Raw genomic sequence first — 20,158 nt, 5'->3', positions numbered from 1 at the left:
TTGATGTGGCACTACAAATCCACTGCTTCCGGTGGCCTTTTTTTTCCTTTTTTTTTTTCTTCTATAGGACAGAAAGAAATTGAGAGGAGAGGGGCACATAGAGAGGGAGAAAGACTGAGACATCTGCAGACCTGCTTCATCGCATGTGAAGAATCCCCACTGCAAGTCCGGAGCAGAGGTTCAGACTTGGTTCTTGCACATGTCCTCATGCCTAGTACTATGTGCACTTAACTAGGTGTACCGCTGCCTAGCACCCTACCCCCCAAAAAGTATTCTTAATTTATAATTCTAAGACTAAATAGAAGGATGAGGGAGAGGAATAGGAATAGGAGGAGGAATTATCGCCTTTGTTTAACAGCTTAGTATTCTCCAAAAGGACTTAACATAGAAATAATTTTGTCCACTTTAAAGCACAATTGCCAGTACAGTATGTCTTACTAAAATGCTGTTTTGTAACGTGATTGAAATACGTTTTTGTCGAAATCAGGTAGCTGTAAATTTACTTATATAATTTGTTTCTTTAATCTAATATGTAGGTCTTATTATCCAATTAGTAAAGTGAGCCCCATTTATTAATGTAACCAGGTAAATCAGATTTACTTTGAGAGGAAAATTTGTTTCTTTCCCCCAACTTTATTTTCAGTACCAATGTGTGTTTATATATGTTTCAAGAAAGATTATGAACCATTCTGTAAATTATAAACAATATCAGTAGCATTACTGAAAGTGATCAAGATGAAAATAATATAGATCTGGGACTGGGGAGGTGGTTCAACAGTGAAACACATGCCTTGCATGCATGAAGTTGTGGATTGAATTCCTGGATCCCCATCATTAAGACAATAAAGACCAAATAACATAGAACATAAAAATGGCATACTCGGTAGCGCTGTGGGTTAAGCGCACATGGTGCAAAGCGCAAGGACCAGCACAAGGATCCCAGTTCAAGCCTCCGGCTCCCCACCTGCAGGGGAATCGCTTCACAAGTGGTGAAGCAGGTCTGCAGGTGTCTATTTCTGTCTGTCCATCTGTCTCTCTCTCTCTCTCTTTCTCTCTCTCTCTGTCTTCCCCTCCTCTCTCCATTTCTCTCTGTCCTATCCAACAACAATGACATCAATAATAACTACAACAATAAAACAACAAGGGTAACAAAAGGGAATAAATAAATGGCAAACTGATGCTTAGACCTCTCTCTCTCTCTCTGTCTCTGTATCATTGACCTCTCTCTCATAAAAATATAAGGAACTAGTAGATAGCTCATCTTGTACCTTAATATGTGTGAGCCCTTGGGTTCAAGCTGATACACTACATGAAAGCACCATGGATGGTGTTCAGGAAGTTCCTTGGATGGTGGAGCAAGTTACAGGTGCTACTATGATTCCATCCTGGCCTCCCTGGGCAGATGACCTCACTGATGTGTCCCAGAACCTCACTTATTCAGAGTATTACCCTACTAGAGAAAGATAGAGACAGGTTAGGTATATGGATTGATCTGCTGATGCCCATGTCCACCAGAGAAACAATTACAGGGAGTCAGGTGTTGGCGCACCTGGTTGGGCATACATATTATAATGTGCAAGGACCTGGATTGGAGCCCCTGGTCCCCACCTGCAGGGGGAAAGCTTTGTGAGTGGCGAAGCAGTGTTGCAGGTGTCTCTCTCTGTCTCTCTCCTTCTCTATCACCCTCTCCCCTCTCAATTTCTGGCTGCCTCTATGCAATAAATAAAGATTAAGAAAAAAAGAATCAATTACAGAAGCCAGAACTCCTTCCTTCTGGACCCCAATAAGAATTTTGGTCCATACTCCCAGAGGGGTAAGTGATAGGGGAAATTGACCAGAGGGCTCTAAACCTCAATTGCACTGGGACTTGGAATGTCTGTGATCAGTAATCTTTGTTTTTATACCATCACTGAGAAGGAGGGGAATCTAGAAAACACCAGAGGAAGTAAGACACTATTTCTCTTATCTGAGAGGGAAGAGGAAAATGAAAGAACACTTGGAAGTAAAGAAGTGAAGGCAGGGTCATAGAAGTGAATTAAAATGGTGAATAAAAATATATATTATATCTCCTTGGAAGAACTATGGTAGTTTCTGCTGGAGGGGAATGGTGTGGGAATAGTGTGGAATAATAATCCTACTATTTTATAATCTTGTAAATCACTATTAAATCACAAATTTTAAAAAGTCACAAGTTAAGTAATTATTAAATGAGGAATAAATAAGTCAGTGCATGAGTTTTATTAAATATGTGTGGAATTGTTTAATAGAAGTGGTGTTTTTTTTTAGAATAGTTGACTAAGGACTAAGTATAAAAATCAAAAGTAATCTGGTTTACTATTTAGACTTGTCTTCAATTTTCCCTTGTCTTCAAATTTTATATTTTTAATAAAAGAGAGATTTAGCGTCCCAGGAAGTAACTCAGTAGAAGAGTACAGGACTTTGCATGTGTGACGTCCCAAGTTTTAATTCCTAGCCACTGCATATTCCAAGGTGATGCTCTGGTTTTCTCCTTAATTCACAAGTAAACCATTAAAAAAAGAAGATACATTTATAGTTACTGAAAATAGACTGGTCTGGCCACTGGCATATGCTTTTATTTTATTTTTTACTGCATAAAGACAGAGAGAAATTGGGAATGGAAGGGGCGATAGAGAGGGAGGGAGACAGAGAGACACCTGCAGACCTGCTCCACCACTCATGAAGCTTTCCCTTGCAGATAGGAACCAGGGCTTTGAACTTGCATGCTATAATATGACCATTTCACCAGGTATGCAATTGCCTGGCCCCCATATGCTTTTATTTTATTTTATTTAAAGATTTTATTTACTTATTTATTAATGAGAAAGATAGAAGGAGAGAGAGAAAGAACCAGACATCACTCTGGTATATGTGATGCCAGGGATTACTGAACTCAGGATCTCATGCTTGAGAATACGATGCTTTATCCATTGTGCCACCTCCCCGATCACATGCTTTTATTTTTAACAGGAGATAGAGTACATTAAGCATGGGTCCGGGTAGTGGTGCACCTGGTTGACACACATGTTACAATATGCAAGGACCCAGATTCAAGCCCCTGGTCCCCACCTGCAGGGGGAAAGCTTCATGAGTGGTGAAGCAGTGCTGCAGGTGTCTGTCTGTCTCTCTTCCTCTCTATCCCCCCTTCCCTTTTGATTTCTGGCTGTCTGTATCCAATAAATAAATAAAGATAATAAAAATTTTTGAAAATTTTTTTTAAAAAAAGAGAATACATTAAGCATTTAAATAGATCAAATAACATGAAGACAGAGTATGGCTGTAATTTTTTTTTATTGCCACAGGGTTACAATTTATTAAAATAGATTTTAACTCATTGATTCACATGGAATTTTAAGCCAATTAAATAAAATTTCCATCAAAGTCATAAATAACAATCCCAAAACATTCAAAATTACATTTAAAAGACTATGTCAGGACCAGGTGGTGACACACCTGATTAAGTGCACACATTGCAGTGTGCAAGGTTGCAGGTTCAAGCATCTGGTCCCCACTTGCAGGGGAAAAAAAGTCACAAGTGATGGAGTAGGGCTACAGGTCTCTCTCTCTTTCCCTCTCTGTCTCCCCCTCCCCTCTCAATTCCTTTCTGTCTCTGTACAATAATTAACAAATAAAAACATTTAAAAAGTTAAAACAAAATTTTCTTATAAAAAAAGATTCAGTGTCACATGTCTGTCCTGCTTATTCAGTTTAAAGGTGCTACCCCCCCCAGCTAATGATCTATCCTAAGCATAAGTGTTAAGAGTAGCCTGAAATAGCCTAAAAAAACTAAGTCAGGAACTATCCTTATATCAAGTAAAATAAACTTCCTGACCAAAATAGGTAATAAGAGAGAAAGATAGACTTTATATGATAAAGGTATCACTTCATCAAGAAGACATAACACATATTAGTATGTAGCTACCTAACACAGGAGCACCAAAATATATAAAGCAAACATTGACAGATCTAAAGGGAGATTTTGACAGCAACATAATTATAGTTGGGGACTTTAACACCTTATTTTTATATCAATGGATATGCCATCCAGACAGAAAATCAACAAGGAAACAACAGCCCTAAGTAAACCATACTGAACCAAAAGGACTTACATCATTTCATTCAAAAACAGGAAAGCAGAATATATATTCTTTTCAAGTGCACTTGGAAGATTCTCAAGAGTAGACTTTATGTTGGGACTAGTGTTAATAAATGTATAGGGATTGCAATCTTATAAAGCAGCTTTTTCTATCCATGATGACATGAAACTAAAATGAAACTGGAAAAATCACAAGCCTAGGGAGTCCGGCAGTAGCGCAGCAGGTTAAGCGCAGGTCGCAGCAAGGTGCAAGGGCCGGTATAAGGATCCCGGTTTGAGCCCCTGGGTCCCCACTTGCAGGAGGCTCACTTCATAAGCAGTGAAGCAGGTCTGCAGGTGTCTATCTTTCTCTCCCCCTCTCTGTCTTCCTCTCCTTCATTTCTTTCTGTCCTATCCAACAACAATGACATCAATAACAACAACAATAAAAACAAGGGCAACAAAAGGGAATACTTAAAATTTTTTTTAAAAAGTAAAAATCACAAGCCTGTGTAGGCTACACAATATACTAATAAACAGCTACTTGGCCAACAAGGAAATCAAAGGAAAAGTTTTAAAATACCACAGATAGGGGGCGGGCAGTAGCGCAGCAGGTTAAGCACACATGACACAAAGCGCAAGGACCAGCGTAAGAACCCGGTTTGAGTCCCTGGCTCCCTATCTGCAGGGGGGATTCACAAGCGGTGAATCAGGTCTGTAGGTGTCTATTTTTCTCTCCCCCTCTCTGTTTTCCCCTTCCCTCTCGATTTCTTTCTGTCCTACCCAAGAACGATGACAGTAATAACAATAATAATAACTACTACAACAATTATTCTTCTAGCATTTGCCCTTCTTCCGTAGCCAGTCAACAGCGTCAGGTTGAGCCTGATGTAAAGTTTCGAGACCTCCTTTGAATCTGGAGAGGTGGCAGTCGTTGACTATGTGGGTCATAGTCTGTCTGGAGCCGCAGGGGCAGTTCGGGTCATCTCTGGCCCCCCAGCGATGGAACATAGCGGCGCACTGGCCATGGCCTGTTCGATAGCGATTGAGGAGGGCCCAATCATAACGTGCTAGGTCAAAGCCGGGTTGACGCTTGCAGGGGTCTGTGATGAGGTGTTTGTTCTTTACCTCAGCTGACTGTTTCCAAGAGTCTGGAACAGAGAAGTTCAGTGTAGGCGTAGGGGACCAGATTGGGTGACGAGACGTCAAGCGTTGGACAGGGTGGGCGAAGATATCCGCATATATTGGCAGGTCCGGTTAAGCGTAGACGTGGGAAATGAACTTAGATGATGCCGCATCCCGATGAATATCTGGTGGGGCGATGTTGCTAAGAACTGGCAGCCATGGAACCGGGGTGGAACGGATGGTTCCAGAAATGATACGGGATGATCTCACTCTCAGGCCGAAGTTGAAAAACAAGATTAGAAAAGAAAACACAAGTCGAACCTGAAATGGAATTGGAGTATTACACCAAAGTAAAAGACTCTGGGGTGGGTGGGTGGGTGGGTGGGGAGAATACAGGTCCATGAAAAATGATGAATGAAATAGTGGGGGTTGTATTGTTAAATGGGAATCTGGGGAATGTTATGCATGTAAAAAAAAAAAAGAAAAAAAAAAGAAATGATCCTCATGGAGGAATATAATTTGGAATCGACCAAGTGGACATGGGGGCTACGGAACCATACTGGGGCACAGTATTCTGCAGTGGAATAGCATAATGCCAGAGATGATGATCGTAGTGTGGAAGCGCTCGCACCCCATGAGGAGCTGGCCAGTCTTGCAATGATGTTATTCCTCGCGCCCACCTTTGCTGCAGTTTTTATGAGATGTTTGTGAAATGACAGAGTGCGATCGAGAGTAACGCCAAGATAGACTGGCTGGGCTTCATGCCGGATTCTCGTATCGCCAAGCTGCACATTAAGCTCACGCGAGGCCGAGGCATGGTGTAGATGGAAAACAGATGATACCATTTTTGCAGTGCTAGGGATTAGTCGCCATTTTTTACAGTAATCAGATATCAGAGACATGTCTTTCGTGAGTGTTTCCTCGAGGATGTCGAACTTGGATGCCTGAGTTGCACAGCAGATGTCATCGGCGTAGATGAACTTCCTTGAAGAAGTTTCTGGGAGGTCATTGATGTAAATATTAAATAGTGTAGGAGCCAGAACAGAGCCCTGGGGGAGGCCACTTGAGACAAGTCTCCATCTGCTAGACTTGTCACCCAGATGCACCCGGAATCTTCTGTTTTGGAGAAGAAATGATATAGTGTTGGCCACCCATGGAGGCAGGCATCTTGAGATTTTGACTAGGAGACCACGGTGCCAGACTGTGTCATAGGCTGCTGTGAGATCAACAAAGACAGCACCCGTCTTTAAATTCTTCTGGAATCCATTTTCAATGTAAGTTGAGAGGGCCAGGGCTTGTCCGCAGGTAGATCTTCCTGGGCGGAAACCAGCTTGGGCAGGTGATAGGAATTTCTCTGTAAGATGAGAAATACGTGACAGAAGCAGCCTCTCAAGGAGTTTGTAACACACGGAGAGGAGAGAAATTGGTCTATAGCTGGCGGCCAGTGTTGGGTCTTTCTTTGGTTTCAAAACCACTATTACCTTCGCACGACACCAAACTTTGGGCATAGACTCAGATTCCAAGATGTGGGACAGGAATGAAGCGAGCCACTTCTTTGCCGCAGGACCCAGGTTAAGAATGAGTTCTGGGGTGATGTTACCATAGCCAGCAGCTGTTCCCGGTTTGACCCTCTTCAAAGTGTCTTCCAGTTCAGACAGTGTAAAGGGAGAGAGTTTTGGAGATGGACAAGATAACCGGAAGTGGGATGACCACTCATGGGAAATTTCTCTTTTCCAGACTGGGTCGATCTTAGCACATCCAACTTGAGTTAGGTGACTGGCCACTGAGTTTGGAGATACGGGAGGATGGGAGACGGGAGGGGGTTGGCTACCGGCACCCAGTCTGTGAAGAAGCTTCCAGGCCTTCCTACTTGAGTGGGTGAAATTCAGACTTTCCGTGAGTTGTTGCCAGCGGGCTTGGCGTGCTGCATCCAGGGAGGCAATGAGATGGTCAGCCACATCTGGGTCACCCGACTCATCATACTGCTTTAGTAGTTGCTCGCATTCAGCATCAAGACAAGGTGTATAGTTAGCACGTCTCCCACGAGGAATGGCTTGGGAAGCTGCTTTGAAGATGGTTTGGCGGAAGCGCCTGTAGGAATCTTCAGAGGGGATAGAGTTAATTGGAATTGCAGGAATAGATTTGTTGGTAAGATCACTGAACAGACGCCAGTTTGCTTTCCGAAAGTTCCATCTTAGTTTCTCCGAGCACAGAGTCAGTGGGAGCTGGAGACCAATGTGGATGATAGCTGGGTGGTGATGACTGTGCGGGAAGATCTTGAGAACTTGTCTCGTAGCGGGAAAGGCTTGGCCGTTGACTGTGCTAATCCAGCACAGGTCGGGTGACGAGTCTTTATTCCATCTAGCACTGTGAAAAGAGCCTGGCTGTTTGGGATCATATAATAGGGAGAGGTCATTCGCTGAAGCCCAGTCGGCTAAGATAGAGCCGTCAGCACGAGTGGAGGAATATCCCCAGTCTTGGTGATGACTATTAAAGTCTCCAACGTAAATAGCTGGGTGATTCGGGTTAGGCAGGACCTCATTATCCCATGAGGCACTGGGAGGCTTATATACGTTGACAAGCTGAATAGTTCCAATAGTAATGGAGTCGTAGAAGGTCGAAGAGGCCGTATGGTAAACGTCCGCAAGACACGATTTGGCATAGATGGCTCGGCCGTGTTTAGGATGGAGATTATAGCATATTAAATTGAATCCGCTGATGGTGAATCGAGCAGCTTCATCGACTGCTATATGTGTTTCTTGCAGGCAGATAACATCTGCCTGATGCTGTATTGCCAATTGACCAATAAGAACGCGTTTAGCAAAGGACAGCCCCTCAACATTAAGTTGGAGGACTCAAAGAGCAGGACCAAGAGCTTGAAAGCTGTCAGGAGCTGCTTGTTGCTGGCTTTGAAAGTGACTGGGATCCATGTGGATTCAGTCGGCTAGGAAGGATCGTCAGTTTCCCCAATGAATGGGTACTCACGAGATGCACCACGGGAAGGTCGATCCAATGCATCCCACAACAACAATAAACAAGGGCAACAAAAGGGAAAAATAGCCTCCAGGAGCAGTAAATTTGTACTGCAGGCACTGAGTCCATGCAATAACCTTGGAGGCAAAAATAATAATAATAAAATACCACTGATAAATGTAATGAAGATTTGAGCCACCAGAATCTGGGATACAGCAAAAGCAAGGGGTGTGTGTGTGAGGGTGGGGGTGGGGGTATATCAATCTAACCTTATACCAAAAGTTAACATCAAAAGAACAGAGGAAATCATAAGTTGGTAGAAGAAATAAAAATTAGAACAATAAGAAATGAAATAAAAATTAAAATGACAATACATAAGATCAGTGAAACTAAAAGCTAGCTCTTTGAAAAAGAAGCAAAATTCACAAACTGTTGACTAAGTTCACTAAGAAAGATCAAATAAATAACATTTAGAAATGAGAGAGAAGTTACAACAGCTACAATAGAAACACAAAGAATCAAAAGAGATAACTGTAAGCAAATGTCAACAAATTGGACAGTTTAGAAGAAACAAATTCTTAGAATCCTACAATATGGGCAGGGGTAGATAGCATAATGGTTATGCATGTCTCATGTCTGAGACTCATATCTGAGGCATCTGAAATTCCAGATTCAATCACCACCTACACCACCATAAGCCAGAGCTGAGCAGTGCTCTGGTAAAAAAAAAAAAAAAATATATATATATATATATATATATATATATATATATCCTATAATATTCCTGATATATTTTCTTCCAGACTAGATATACATAAATTATATCATTATTCCCAAATTATATGTAATTATAAAATTAATTTAGAATAGTTAAAATTTCAAGGAAGTCTTATTTCACAAGGTGATATGTAAATTTTATCTGTGCATGGAAAATTACATCTCTTCTACCTTTGGAATGAAGCCTGTATGCTTCTGTAGCTGCTCTGTTGTTTAGTTTTCATGTGGGCAACTATATCACTACATATCACTGATATAAAAGTTACATATTAATCATAAAGGGGGGAGGGGTGGGAAAAGTGGTCATGAAGTAGCAGCTGCCTCACTGTTGCTACACTGATCTACTATCAATAGTTATTAAGGCAATGAAAAATTACCTAGAACCTAGCCAGATAACAACTGGGACTTCTGAGGAAACTCAGTGCAGGCCTGTGTGGCCAGGGAGTAGAAAAGGGGTGAGGAAGATAATCCAAAAACAGAAGTTGTTCATAACATCAGCCTATGTCATCTTGGTAGTTATGCAGCAGAGTGCATTGTTGGCCGCAGGAAGATGGGAATTTCTGGGTGCTTAACCTGTGGAAAAAGCATCATGATATTGAACTACTCACAAAGACTCAACAGTGTTTAAGGGAAACCTGGCCAAAAACTAAAGTCATATGGTCTGCCCATGCCCTGGTAGCCAGCTACGAAAATAAATCTTACTTGTTCTCAGAAGAAAGTAGGTCTCCCATGCTGTTACTTCCCAGAGGCTGGAAATAAAGCAGTGACACCCTCTGTTGTTATCATAGGCACTAAATTGTCTTGCTGACTCATGGTAGAATCTCTGCTCCCCTTTTTCCATATCGATATATAAACAGAGAAATCCAGCACTATAGCGATAGTGCCACTTGCTATCTTAAATACACAAGTTTAGAAGTACCCAAGATACAGTCATACCAAAGCCTACAGAAGGTCAGTTGAAAAAAAAAATGGAATAAAAAAGAATGCCAGAGACAGAATTTAGAAAAATAATTATGAAGGCAATTCAAGAATGTAAACTTAACATGTAGAAACATACTCAAGGGCAGGGGTAGATAGCATAATGGTTATGCAAAGAGACTTTCATGCCTGAAGCTCCAAAGTCGCAGGTTCAGTCTCCTGCACCACCAGAAGCTAGAGCTGAGCAGTGCTCTGGTTTTAAAAACAAAATACTCAAGAATTCAGAGATCATTTCTCCAAAGTGTTACATAACACAAAAGAAATATTCCAAACAGAATTCGCTACAGGGTGTGAGGGACACTTTGATGAAGCTCATGCTCAGGTAGCAGGCCTAGGAAGTAGACAGGTTGAGGAGAGACTCTCAGGGCTAGATGATGCAACCACCACACTCAGAATATGGAAACTGAACACTATGTTTTTGAATATTTGGATGACTGAAGAAACCAAAAGAGAAAAATTACTTAGAGAACAATGAAAAGACCAACTACCACACCCTGTGGGATGCAGGAAAAGCTGTTCTAAGAGGGACATTTGTAGTAATATAGGCCCACATTAATGAAGAGTGAAGCTCTCAAGTAAGCTAGCTAACATCATAACTGGACAAATTAATAAAAAGCAACAGAGAGACCCAAAAATCAACAAGAGGAAGGATAGTCAAAATCAGAGTAGAAATCAATGAAATAGAAGCCATAAATATGATGTAGAAGATAAATGAAACCAAGAGCTGGCTCTTTGGAAGATAAATAAAACAAACCACTGGCTGTATTCAGAGAGAGAGAGAGCGAGAGAGCACTATGATAAAAACAATCAAGAATAAGATCTCAATTCTATTCCACTTGCCTATTTTTGTTCAAGTACCAGGCTGTTTTGCTTACAATGGCCCTGTAATATAATTTTATATCTGGAAATTTTATGCTTCTAGTTCTGTTCTTTTTTTCCCCTCAAGATTGTATTGGTAATTCTAGGTGTTTTCTGGTCCCAGATAGACTTTTGTGATTTTTGTTCTATTCTCTTTTTTAAAAAATTGGTAGGGCTTTGATGGGGATTACATTAAATTTGTATATGGCTCTGGGTAGAATATTTATTTTGATGATGCTAATTCTTCTAATCCATGAACATGGAATATCTTTCCACTTCTTTGTATAATCCCCCACACCTACAAACATCTAATTTTTTACAAGGGGACCCAAACTATTAATTGGAAAAAGAGTCTCTTCAATAAATGGTGTTGGGAATATTGGGTTGAAATGTGCAGAGGAATGAAACTGAACTACTGCATTTGCTGAAGCACACACAATAGTCAACTCCAAATGGATCAAGGACTTGTATATTAGACCAAAAACTATGAAATACGTAGAGGGAAATATTGGCAGAACTCTTTTCTATTTAAACTTTATAGGCATCTTTAATTAATGATATAAATCCAATTGCAAGGAAGACTAAAACAAAAATAAGCCAATGGGACTACATCAAGTTAAGAAACTTCTGCATGGCAAAACAAACCACCACTCAAACAAAGAAACTCCTTACAGAATTGGAAATATTTGCATGCCATACATCAAACAAGAGGCTAATAACCAAGATATATGAAGAGTTCACCAAACTCAACAACAACAACAAATGACCTCCATCAAAAAGTGGGGAGAGGATATAAACAGAATATTCACCAAAGAAGAAATCTGAAAGGGCAACAGACATATGAAAAAGTGCTTCAAATCTTGAATGTCAGAGAAATGCAAATAAAGACAACTATGAGATACTACTTCACTTCTGTGAGAATGTCATACATCAGAAATGATAGTAATGAGGCTGGGTGGTGGTGCACCTGGTTGAGCACACCTGTTACAATGTGCAAGGACCTGGCTTCAAGCCCCTGGTCCCCACCCACAGGAGGAAAACTTCACAAGTGGTGAAGCAGTGCTGCAGGTTTCTATCTTTTTCTCCCCCTGTCTGTCTTCCCCTCCTCTCAGTTTCTCTCTGTCCTATCCAACAACAATGACAACAACAGCAATAGCAACAATAATAATAACAACCATAAACAGCAAGGGAAACAAAAAATAGCCTCCAGGAGCAGTGGATCCATGGTGCAGGCACTGAGCTCTAGCGATAACCCTGGAGGCAAAAAAAATAAGGAGTCAGGCGGTAATGCAGCAGGTTAAGTGCATGTGGCGCAAAGCACAAGGACCAGCATACAGATCCCGGTTTGAACCCCCAGCTTCCCACCTGCAGGGGAGTCGCTTCACAGTCAGGTCTGCAAGTGTCTCTCTTTCTCTCCCCCATCTTCCCCTCCTCTCTCCATTTCTGTCTGTTCTATCTAACAATGATGAAATCAATAACAAGAACAACAATAACTACAACAACAATAAAAAGCAAGGACAACAAAAGGGAAAATAAATAAATACAAAAAAAATTAAAAGGCAGTGGTGCACCTGGTTAAGTGTATATAGCATGAAGCACAAGGACCTGGTGAGAGCCCCCATCTCCTACCTGCAGGGGGGTTGTTTCACAAGATGTGGGTCCATGCATACTGTGATGTGAGTGTTTAACCAGGTGCACCACCACCTGACCCCACTTAAGCTAACATCATCATCAATGGAGAAAACCTGAAAAATTTTCCCCTAAAATAAAGACTCAGACAAGGATGTCCACTATCATCACTCTTAGTCAGCATAGTCCTCTAGGTGTTCACCACTACAATCAGATAAGAAATATATATCAAAGGTATATAGATGGAAAAGAAAGAAGTCCAACTATCACTATTTGCTGATAATACAATATACATAGAGAACTCCAAAGCCTCCACCAAAAAAAAAAAAAAAAAAAAAAAAAAACCCACTGGAAATAAATAAATTCAGTTAAGTAGCACATAAATCAGTGGCATATCTATATACAAATAGGAGTAAGAGGAAAGGGAAATAAAAGACTTGATTCCATTTACAGTAGAACCAAAAATAAAAAGTAAAATAGCTTGAGATGAATTTCATGAAGAAGGTGATGGAACTTTATAGGGAAAACTATAGGACATTGATAAGAGAGATAGAGAAGAACACACAAAAGTGGAAGAACATTCTTTGTTCCTTGGCTAGAATAAAAAACATTATTAAAATGGCCATTCTAGCAAAAGCAATCTACAGATTCAATTCAAACCTTATCAATATCCATCTCCATGCAGTTTTTTCATGGATATTGAACTTGTCCAAAACTTTGTGTAGAACCACAAAAAAAAAAAACCTATTAATAGCTAAAGCACTGCTGAGAAAGGAAAAAATGGAGATGCCACACTCAATTTCAGATTATATTACAAAGCAATAGTAATAAAATAGCATGGTACTGGAATAAAAATGGACACTTGTGGTCCCAGAGGTGATGCAATGGATAAAACATTGGATTCTCAAGCATGAGATCCCAAGTTCAACACCTGGCAGCACATGTACAAGACTGATGTCTGGTTCTTCCTCTTTATTCCAATCTTTCTCACAAATAAATAAAAAATCGAGTGCAAACACGTGTGGCTCATGGATAGAGGAGCCTAAAGAGAGATTGAGTGGCTGGTAACAGTCCGGCAGATTACCAGTTGAGGCACCACCTCCAGTCTGCTTTACCAACAAAAAGACTGCTGAAGGAAGGAGAGGATTCCCCCTAATACTCACCAAATGCAACTGTGAGTCTCCATTACTACTTCGCTCAGGCTGGAGCAGCAGTGGGGAGGCCCTGTGCTGACATCTGGGAACAGAGAACTGACCAGGAAACTCAGGAGAAGATATACACCTCGGTGGTCTAGCAGTAGGGCTGTATAGTGGGAGCCATTACACATTGTTCTTCTGATGAGAACATGGTGAATAATTGTCTCAGAACCTACAGACTATAAACAGGACTTGTTTAGAAACTCACAGGGCCCATCAGTGCTGCCTGGCTTGGCAGAGAAGCTGAATTGACCCCGCAGATTTGGATCCTTGGGGTGTGAGAGTCTCTTTGCATAACCACTGTATTATCTCTCCCCCACCCTGCTTTATCTCTTGGTCAGGAGTGAGGGAAGCCTACTTATAGTTTAAAAGCCCTCAGGCTCCCATAGCCTACCGGGATGAAAAAGAACAAAAGAGGCTTTTAACAGCCACTGTGCTCCAACTCAGGGATTGAAATAATATTGAAACTGTTAATTTCCTTATCTGTGAACTCTTTAAGTACCTTACTTAGACACAAGTCACTCCAGGCAAGGGTGATCAATAATTTGAAAAGTACTGAGTACCATAACATACTATATAGAATGATTAAACCAACAAGAAGAAATACTGGAGAAATAGACCAGGACAAGAGTCCAGCTAAAAGCCCCCAATGGTTGAACCACAAAATAGTGAGGACAATACCCAAAAAGTAGTTAAGGAAATAGTCACAGGAATGAGTAAAGAGTTTGAAATGCAGAAACAACAAGTGAGACTCTGGAAGAAAACACTAATTATCAAGGTTCTTAGAGAGCTGAAAGCTGAAATAGAAGAACACAACTAGCTGAGCAAGCTAAAACAGTATTAGAATAGGGTAACAAAATAGATGAACTCCAGAAAATAGTAGAGAGCAGAGAGAATAGAATCACTGAGACTGAAGACAGAATTAACAAGATCAAAGATGAATTAGAGACAACTAAAAAAGAAGAGACCTCAAAAAGAGATTAAGAGATGCTGAAAACAACAATAGAGACATGTAGGATGACTTCAAAAGAAATAATATATGCATTATTGGCTTACCAGAGGAAGAAAGAGAGGGAGGGGAAGAAAGCATTCTTCAGGACATAATAGCTGAGAACTGCTCTAGTGAAGACAACATAGAAGACTTAAAGGTTCAAGAAGCCCAGAGGGTCCCAAACAGAATTAACCCAGACTTAGACACCAAGACACATCATATTTAGAATGGAAAGAAATAAGGATAAAGAAAGGATCCTGAAGGCTGCAAGAGAAAAATAAAGAGTCACCTACAGAGGACAACCCATAAGACTAGCAGCAGACTTCTCCACACAAACACTACAGGCCAGAAAAGAATGGCAGGTATCTATCGAGTGCTCAATGAGAAAGGCTTTCAACCAAGAATACTGTATCCTGCTAGACTGTCATTCAGACTAGATGGAGGCATAAAAACCTTCTCAGACAAGCAACAGTTGAAAGAATCAATATCACCAAGCCTGCCCTGAAAGAAGTTCTGAAAGATCTCCTATAAACAGACTACCATAAATATGCCATATGTCAGAACACTCTAAAAATATACAATAATGGCATTAAAATATCTTCAATCTATGATATCAATAAATGTCAATGGCCTGAATTCACCTATTAAAATGCACAGAGTAGGAAGATGGATCAGAAAACACAACCCAACAATACGCTGTCTACAGAAAACTTACCTAACTCAACAAGATAAACACAGACTCAACGTGAAAGGATGGAAAACTGTCACACAAGACAATGGCCCACAGGAAAGGGCAGGAACAGCTATTCTCATATCCGACATGATATACTCTAAAATAAATAAAAATTTAAAAGATAAGGATGGACACTACTTAATGCTCAGAGGATCAGTCAATCAAGAGGATTTAACAATTATTAACATCTATGTACCCAATGAGAAGCCATCTAAATATATCAAACATCTACTGAAATAGCTACAACAATATATTAACAGCAACACAGTCATAGTAGGGGACTTCACCACCCCACTCTCTCTCAACTTGACAGATCATCCAGTCAGGAAATCAATAAAGAAATGAGGAAGCTAAATTAAGAGATAAACTAGAACTACGGACATTTTTACAGTCATTCACCCCAAGAAACTAGAATACATATTCTACTCAAGTCCACATGAATTATTCTCAAGGATAGACCATATATTAGGCCACAAAGACAGCATCAGCAAATTCAAGAGAATTGAAATCACCCCAAGCATTTTCTCAGACCACAGTGAAATTAAACTAACACTGAACAATCAACAAAGGATTAGTAATAGTCCCAAAATGTGTAAGCTCAACAGTACACTACCTAACAACTACTGGGTCAAAGAGGAAATAAAGGAAGAAATCAAAATGTTTTGAGAGTTCAATGAAAACGAAGACACAAGCTATCAAAATATTTGGGACACATTTAAGGCAGTACTGAGTGGGATTTTCATAGCCTTACAAGCACACATTAGGAAACAAGAAAAAGCACAAACAAACAACCTGATTTCAGACCTTAAAGACCCAGAAGAAGAAGAAGAAGAAGAAGAAGAACAACAACAACAACAACAAAGGAACCCTAAAGCAACCAGAAGGACAGAAATAACTAAAGTTAGGGCAGAAATAAATCTTAAACAATTATGGGAACATACTAAGATTTGATGGAGTTGGTGGTGCTTATATGGTTCTTAGTATGTCCTCCTCCCATAAAGATTAATTTATTTTCATGAAAGAATGAGACCGAAAAATGCTCAGTTCTGACATATGCAGTGCCCAGGATTCAAATCTGGGACTTTTTGTATGCAAGTCCTTTGTTCTACTCCTGAGTATCTCCCCAGTCCTTTTCCTTTTTTCTACACAATCACCTTGTATACATGATATTTGCTCAACTGCATGAAGATTTCTCAGAACACTAGAAATGGAACTGCCCTGTGATCCAGCAATTTCTTTCCTGAGTATTTACCCAAAGGAAATGAAAGTGCCTATCCAAAGTGATCTAGGTACACCTATGTTCATAGCAGCATGACTTATAGTAGCCAAAACTTGGAAGCAACCTAGATGCCAAACAACAAATGAGTGGCTAAGAAAATTGTGGTGTATAGGTATATACACAATGAATACTACTCAACTGTTAAAAATGATGATGTTATCTCCACCAGGACAGAGAGGGAAAACGTAAAATGAAACTTGGACAGGATGAGACGGCAGCGGGGAGTCGCACCAAAGCAAATGACTCTGGACAAGGAGGGGAGAGAAGTGGGTGGAGAGAGCTTTGGAGTCCTCGTGCATGATGATGGGAAAGGGTTTAACCTCGGGGGAAGCATTCTACAAGGACCTTTCACAGGGAGATGGGAAGTTATAACTATATGTCAACAGCTGTACTTGGCAGTGGTGTACCTGGTTAAGTACTCACATTGCAGTGCTCAAAGAACCAGGTTCAAGCCCCTGGTCCCCACCTGCAGGGGCCTGCAAGTGTCTGTCTCCTCTCCCCTCTCAACGTTTCTGTCTCTTTCCAATAATAAAGTTAAAAAAAACTAAAACAAAACAAAATAACTGTGCTGTAAACCATTACCCTTTTCATAAGATAATTAAAATAAAATAATGCTTTTCCAAAGACAGGAAAAGGAAAAAAAAAAAGCACTACCACCAACAGTTTCTGCACCATCTTCTTCCTTCTCCAGCCTGGTGCCAAACATGAATGTGGACCTGGAAGGCCCCTCTGAAATTTTACCTCCATATAGACTAAGATAGCAGGGAAGGTGGCGGCTGGGCTGAATCTGCCCCACTTGATGTGCTGTTGCCTTCTGCTGCCTGTTAGAGTAACCAGAGGGTAATGGGACAGTGGGATCTTTCCCACACTTCCCTACTTGACTTTCCACTTATTTCTTCCACTGTGCCTTACAAAGAGAAGTTGTCCAAGATGTGTTTGTTGAATGGCCGTGAGCCATTCTCAGCACCTGCAAGCTGCTTCAGGGACAAGAACTAGCCACATAGTAAGTGGTTTGCTAGCATGTGCCGTGTTCCCTACTCCCAGTCAGTTAGCTAGTGTTCCTTGGGATCCTGGCCCATCTGCAGGAGGCTGACAGCAGGTATTCTGTATGTGTAGGATTTGGGCTTATTTCAGAAAAGCAGGACAATCTTGGCTCTAATCCAGCGAGAAAGGAATTCCTCTGTCTTTTCCTGTGCTTTTACATTTCAAGCCAAATTCTTATGTCCATCTACCCATATATAACTTTTTTTTTGATTCAAAGTCACCTGAGCAACTAGCAAAAAGCACCATTCCAGAATTTTCTATTTTTATCCCTGTGTGTAATCAAAGGGAACACACTGTGACTGAAGTGGGGAATTAGATATTGATAAGAGCAAACTATTGACATTTGCTTTTGTTCCTGGGCAAGCTAACAAAGGAGAAATACCTAATGTGTAGAAGCATAATGGACATTTTATGGGTCAAACTTTCTACAGAAATAGTGATTCTTGTGTCTATTTTTTCAGAAAGATTTATTATAATGTATATACTATGTTACATATTTTTCAGGATCCAAATTGGTTAGGCTTAGAAAAAGATAATTTTCTAGAAACTTTGAGATAAAAATTTTTATCAGCCTATTTCCCAGATGGTTTTAAAATGTGTTATTAAACAATGACAGCAGGAACAAAACAAAATAAAAAACAAACAAACAAAAGACACCACTATCCTTTAAACACCCCCTTACAAACTCCACCCTCTTCCATTCCAATAACATCTCTATTTTCAAAGTCTACTTTGAAAAAGAATAATTTCTGAAGTATATTTCACTGCTAATAAAACCCAAATATATTGTGAATATAAAGAAAAACTCACATTTCTTGTTGTGTTCTTGGAGTTCAAATATACTTTAGATGGAGTTGGCTATGACAAAGTTGGTGCCTATATCCAACATGTGAAGTTGACAGAGCTACAACCCAAGGAGGAGGGTTCCTCTGCACCCCCTGGTCTCATGTTCCCTGGCTGGATATTGAAGTGGGTGACAGAAGTCAGTCAGGAGACTCACATGGAGGGAAGGAGACAGCTATTTTTAAGACCCAGGCCCACTCCTGGTCAAAAGACCATCAGATGTTGACATTGAGATTCCTGGCAGGACTGGAAAAGTTACCTGTGGTCTGATGACTCTCCCAACATTTCCAGGGGACCTCAGCATTTTCATAACTCTGTCATCTGTGTTTCTTCCTTAGACTTTATGGATCTCTTCCCCTTCAGTTCATGAATCAGAAAATTATTTCCTCTGTTAAAATTGTGTTCAGGAGCTAGGCAGTAGCACACCTGGTAAAGTGTACACATTACTATGCCCAAGGACCCAGGCTTAATCCCCACCCCAGTCCAACCTGCAAGGGGGGAAGCTTCATGAGTGGTGAAGCAGGGCGGGAGATGTCTTTCTCTCTGCCTCTCTGTCCTCCTTCCCTCCCAGTTTCTCTCTGTTCATGCCAAAAAATAAATAGAAAAAAAGGTATTAATAAATAAAATTCTGTTCTTCCTTATCACCTTCACTTAAATGTCTCCAAGACTGACTATGCTTAACATCTCCTCTCTCTCTCTCTCTCTCTCTCTCTCTCTCTCTCTTTCCCTTCACTTTTTTTGGCATTCTCTCAGGATGTTTAGATCACTGCACATTTCTTTTCACAGTGACCTAAAGCTTGTCAATGAGTTGCCATTTCTTCTGTTTGTTCAGCAAATCTGTGAGTACATTTTCATGCCTCACATAAAGTCAACTAGCAGTCTGTACAAATCTGAATAGAAATAAGAGGCCCATCAGCTAGCCAATGGCAGATAGACATATCACTCTCTCCCAGAGGATGAGTGTGTGTTGTGGGTAAAGCTAATTGGGCAATAGTTCCACTACTACCTCAGCCAACTTCAAAAGGATAAGTTGAAAGCCAGGAGCTACAGAGGCAAGCAACCTCTCCATGACCTGACCCACAGTGCTCTGATCAGTTACCATGGAGCCACTAGCCACAACAAACTCCAGAGAATACCGCAGCATTCTGCTGAAATCTAGCCAGCAACTGACATCATGGCTTGTTCAAGTTATGTGGTCTTAGTTCTTCCCCTATATTATTAATCTGCAAAGTCAATGTCTATTTTCTGTCAACCACTTATCAACCAAAACTTTCTGTTCTCCATCTTGTTAGCTCCATTGATATATCTTTTATCTCATTTCAAAAAGTATATCACCCTAAAAAAATACTATTTTTATTTCCCATGAACTCCATTCTAGTTATGCTCAATACAAAGATACTCTTCTTACATAATGAGATAATAGCACATAGTTTTATATTCGGCTATTTTGTTTAAATGTATGATATAAGAAAAGAAGGAAAGAGAACCAGACATCAATCACCCTGCCACCTGCACTTCCAGGGACCAAACTCAGAACCTTATGCTTGAGAGTCCAATGCTTTATCCTCTATGCACCCACCTAAGTTGCTCACCTTATTATTTTTTTGTTTTGTTTTGTTTTAATTATTTATTTTTATGA

At 40.4% G+C, this 20,158-nt stretch overlaps 1 protein-coding gene across 1 annotated transcript in view; it reads right to left on the bottom strand.

Annotated features, from left to right (window-relative positions):
* AAK1 (AP2 associated kinase 1) overlaps window positions 1–19,571 on the bottom strand; it is a 232,979-nt gene extending 213,408 nt beyond the window's left edge. Inside the window, exons 1-2 of the mRNA XM_060187139.1 lie at window positions 19,526–19,571; window positions 18,487–18,633 (exon numbers count right to left, since the gene is read on the bottom strand). The gene's annotated coding sequence lies outside the window, so the exon portion shown is untranslated. The remainder of the gene's footprint in view (window positions 1–18,486; window positions 18,634–19,525) is intronic.
* Window positions 19,572–20,158: the final 587 nt, after the last annotated feature.

Source organism: Erinaceus europaeus, chromosome 3 (assembly GCF_950295315.1).
Source record: "Erinaceus europaeus chromosome 3, mEriEur2.1, whole genome shotgun sequence".
NCBI lineage: Eukaryota > Metazoa > Chordata > Mammalia > Eulipotyphla > Erinaceidae > Erinaceus > Erinaceus europaeus.
Note: the sequence above shows the minus strand (reverse complement) of the source record. Positions and strands in the feature narration are given on the sequence as shown.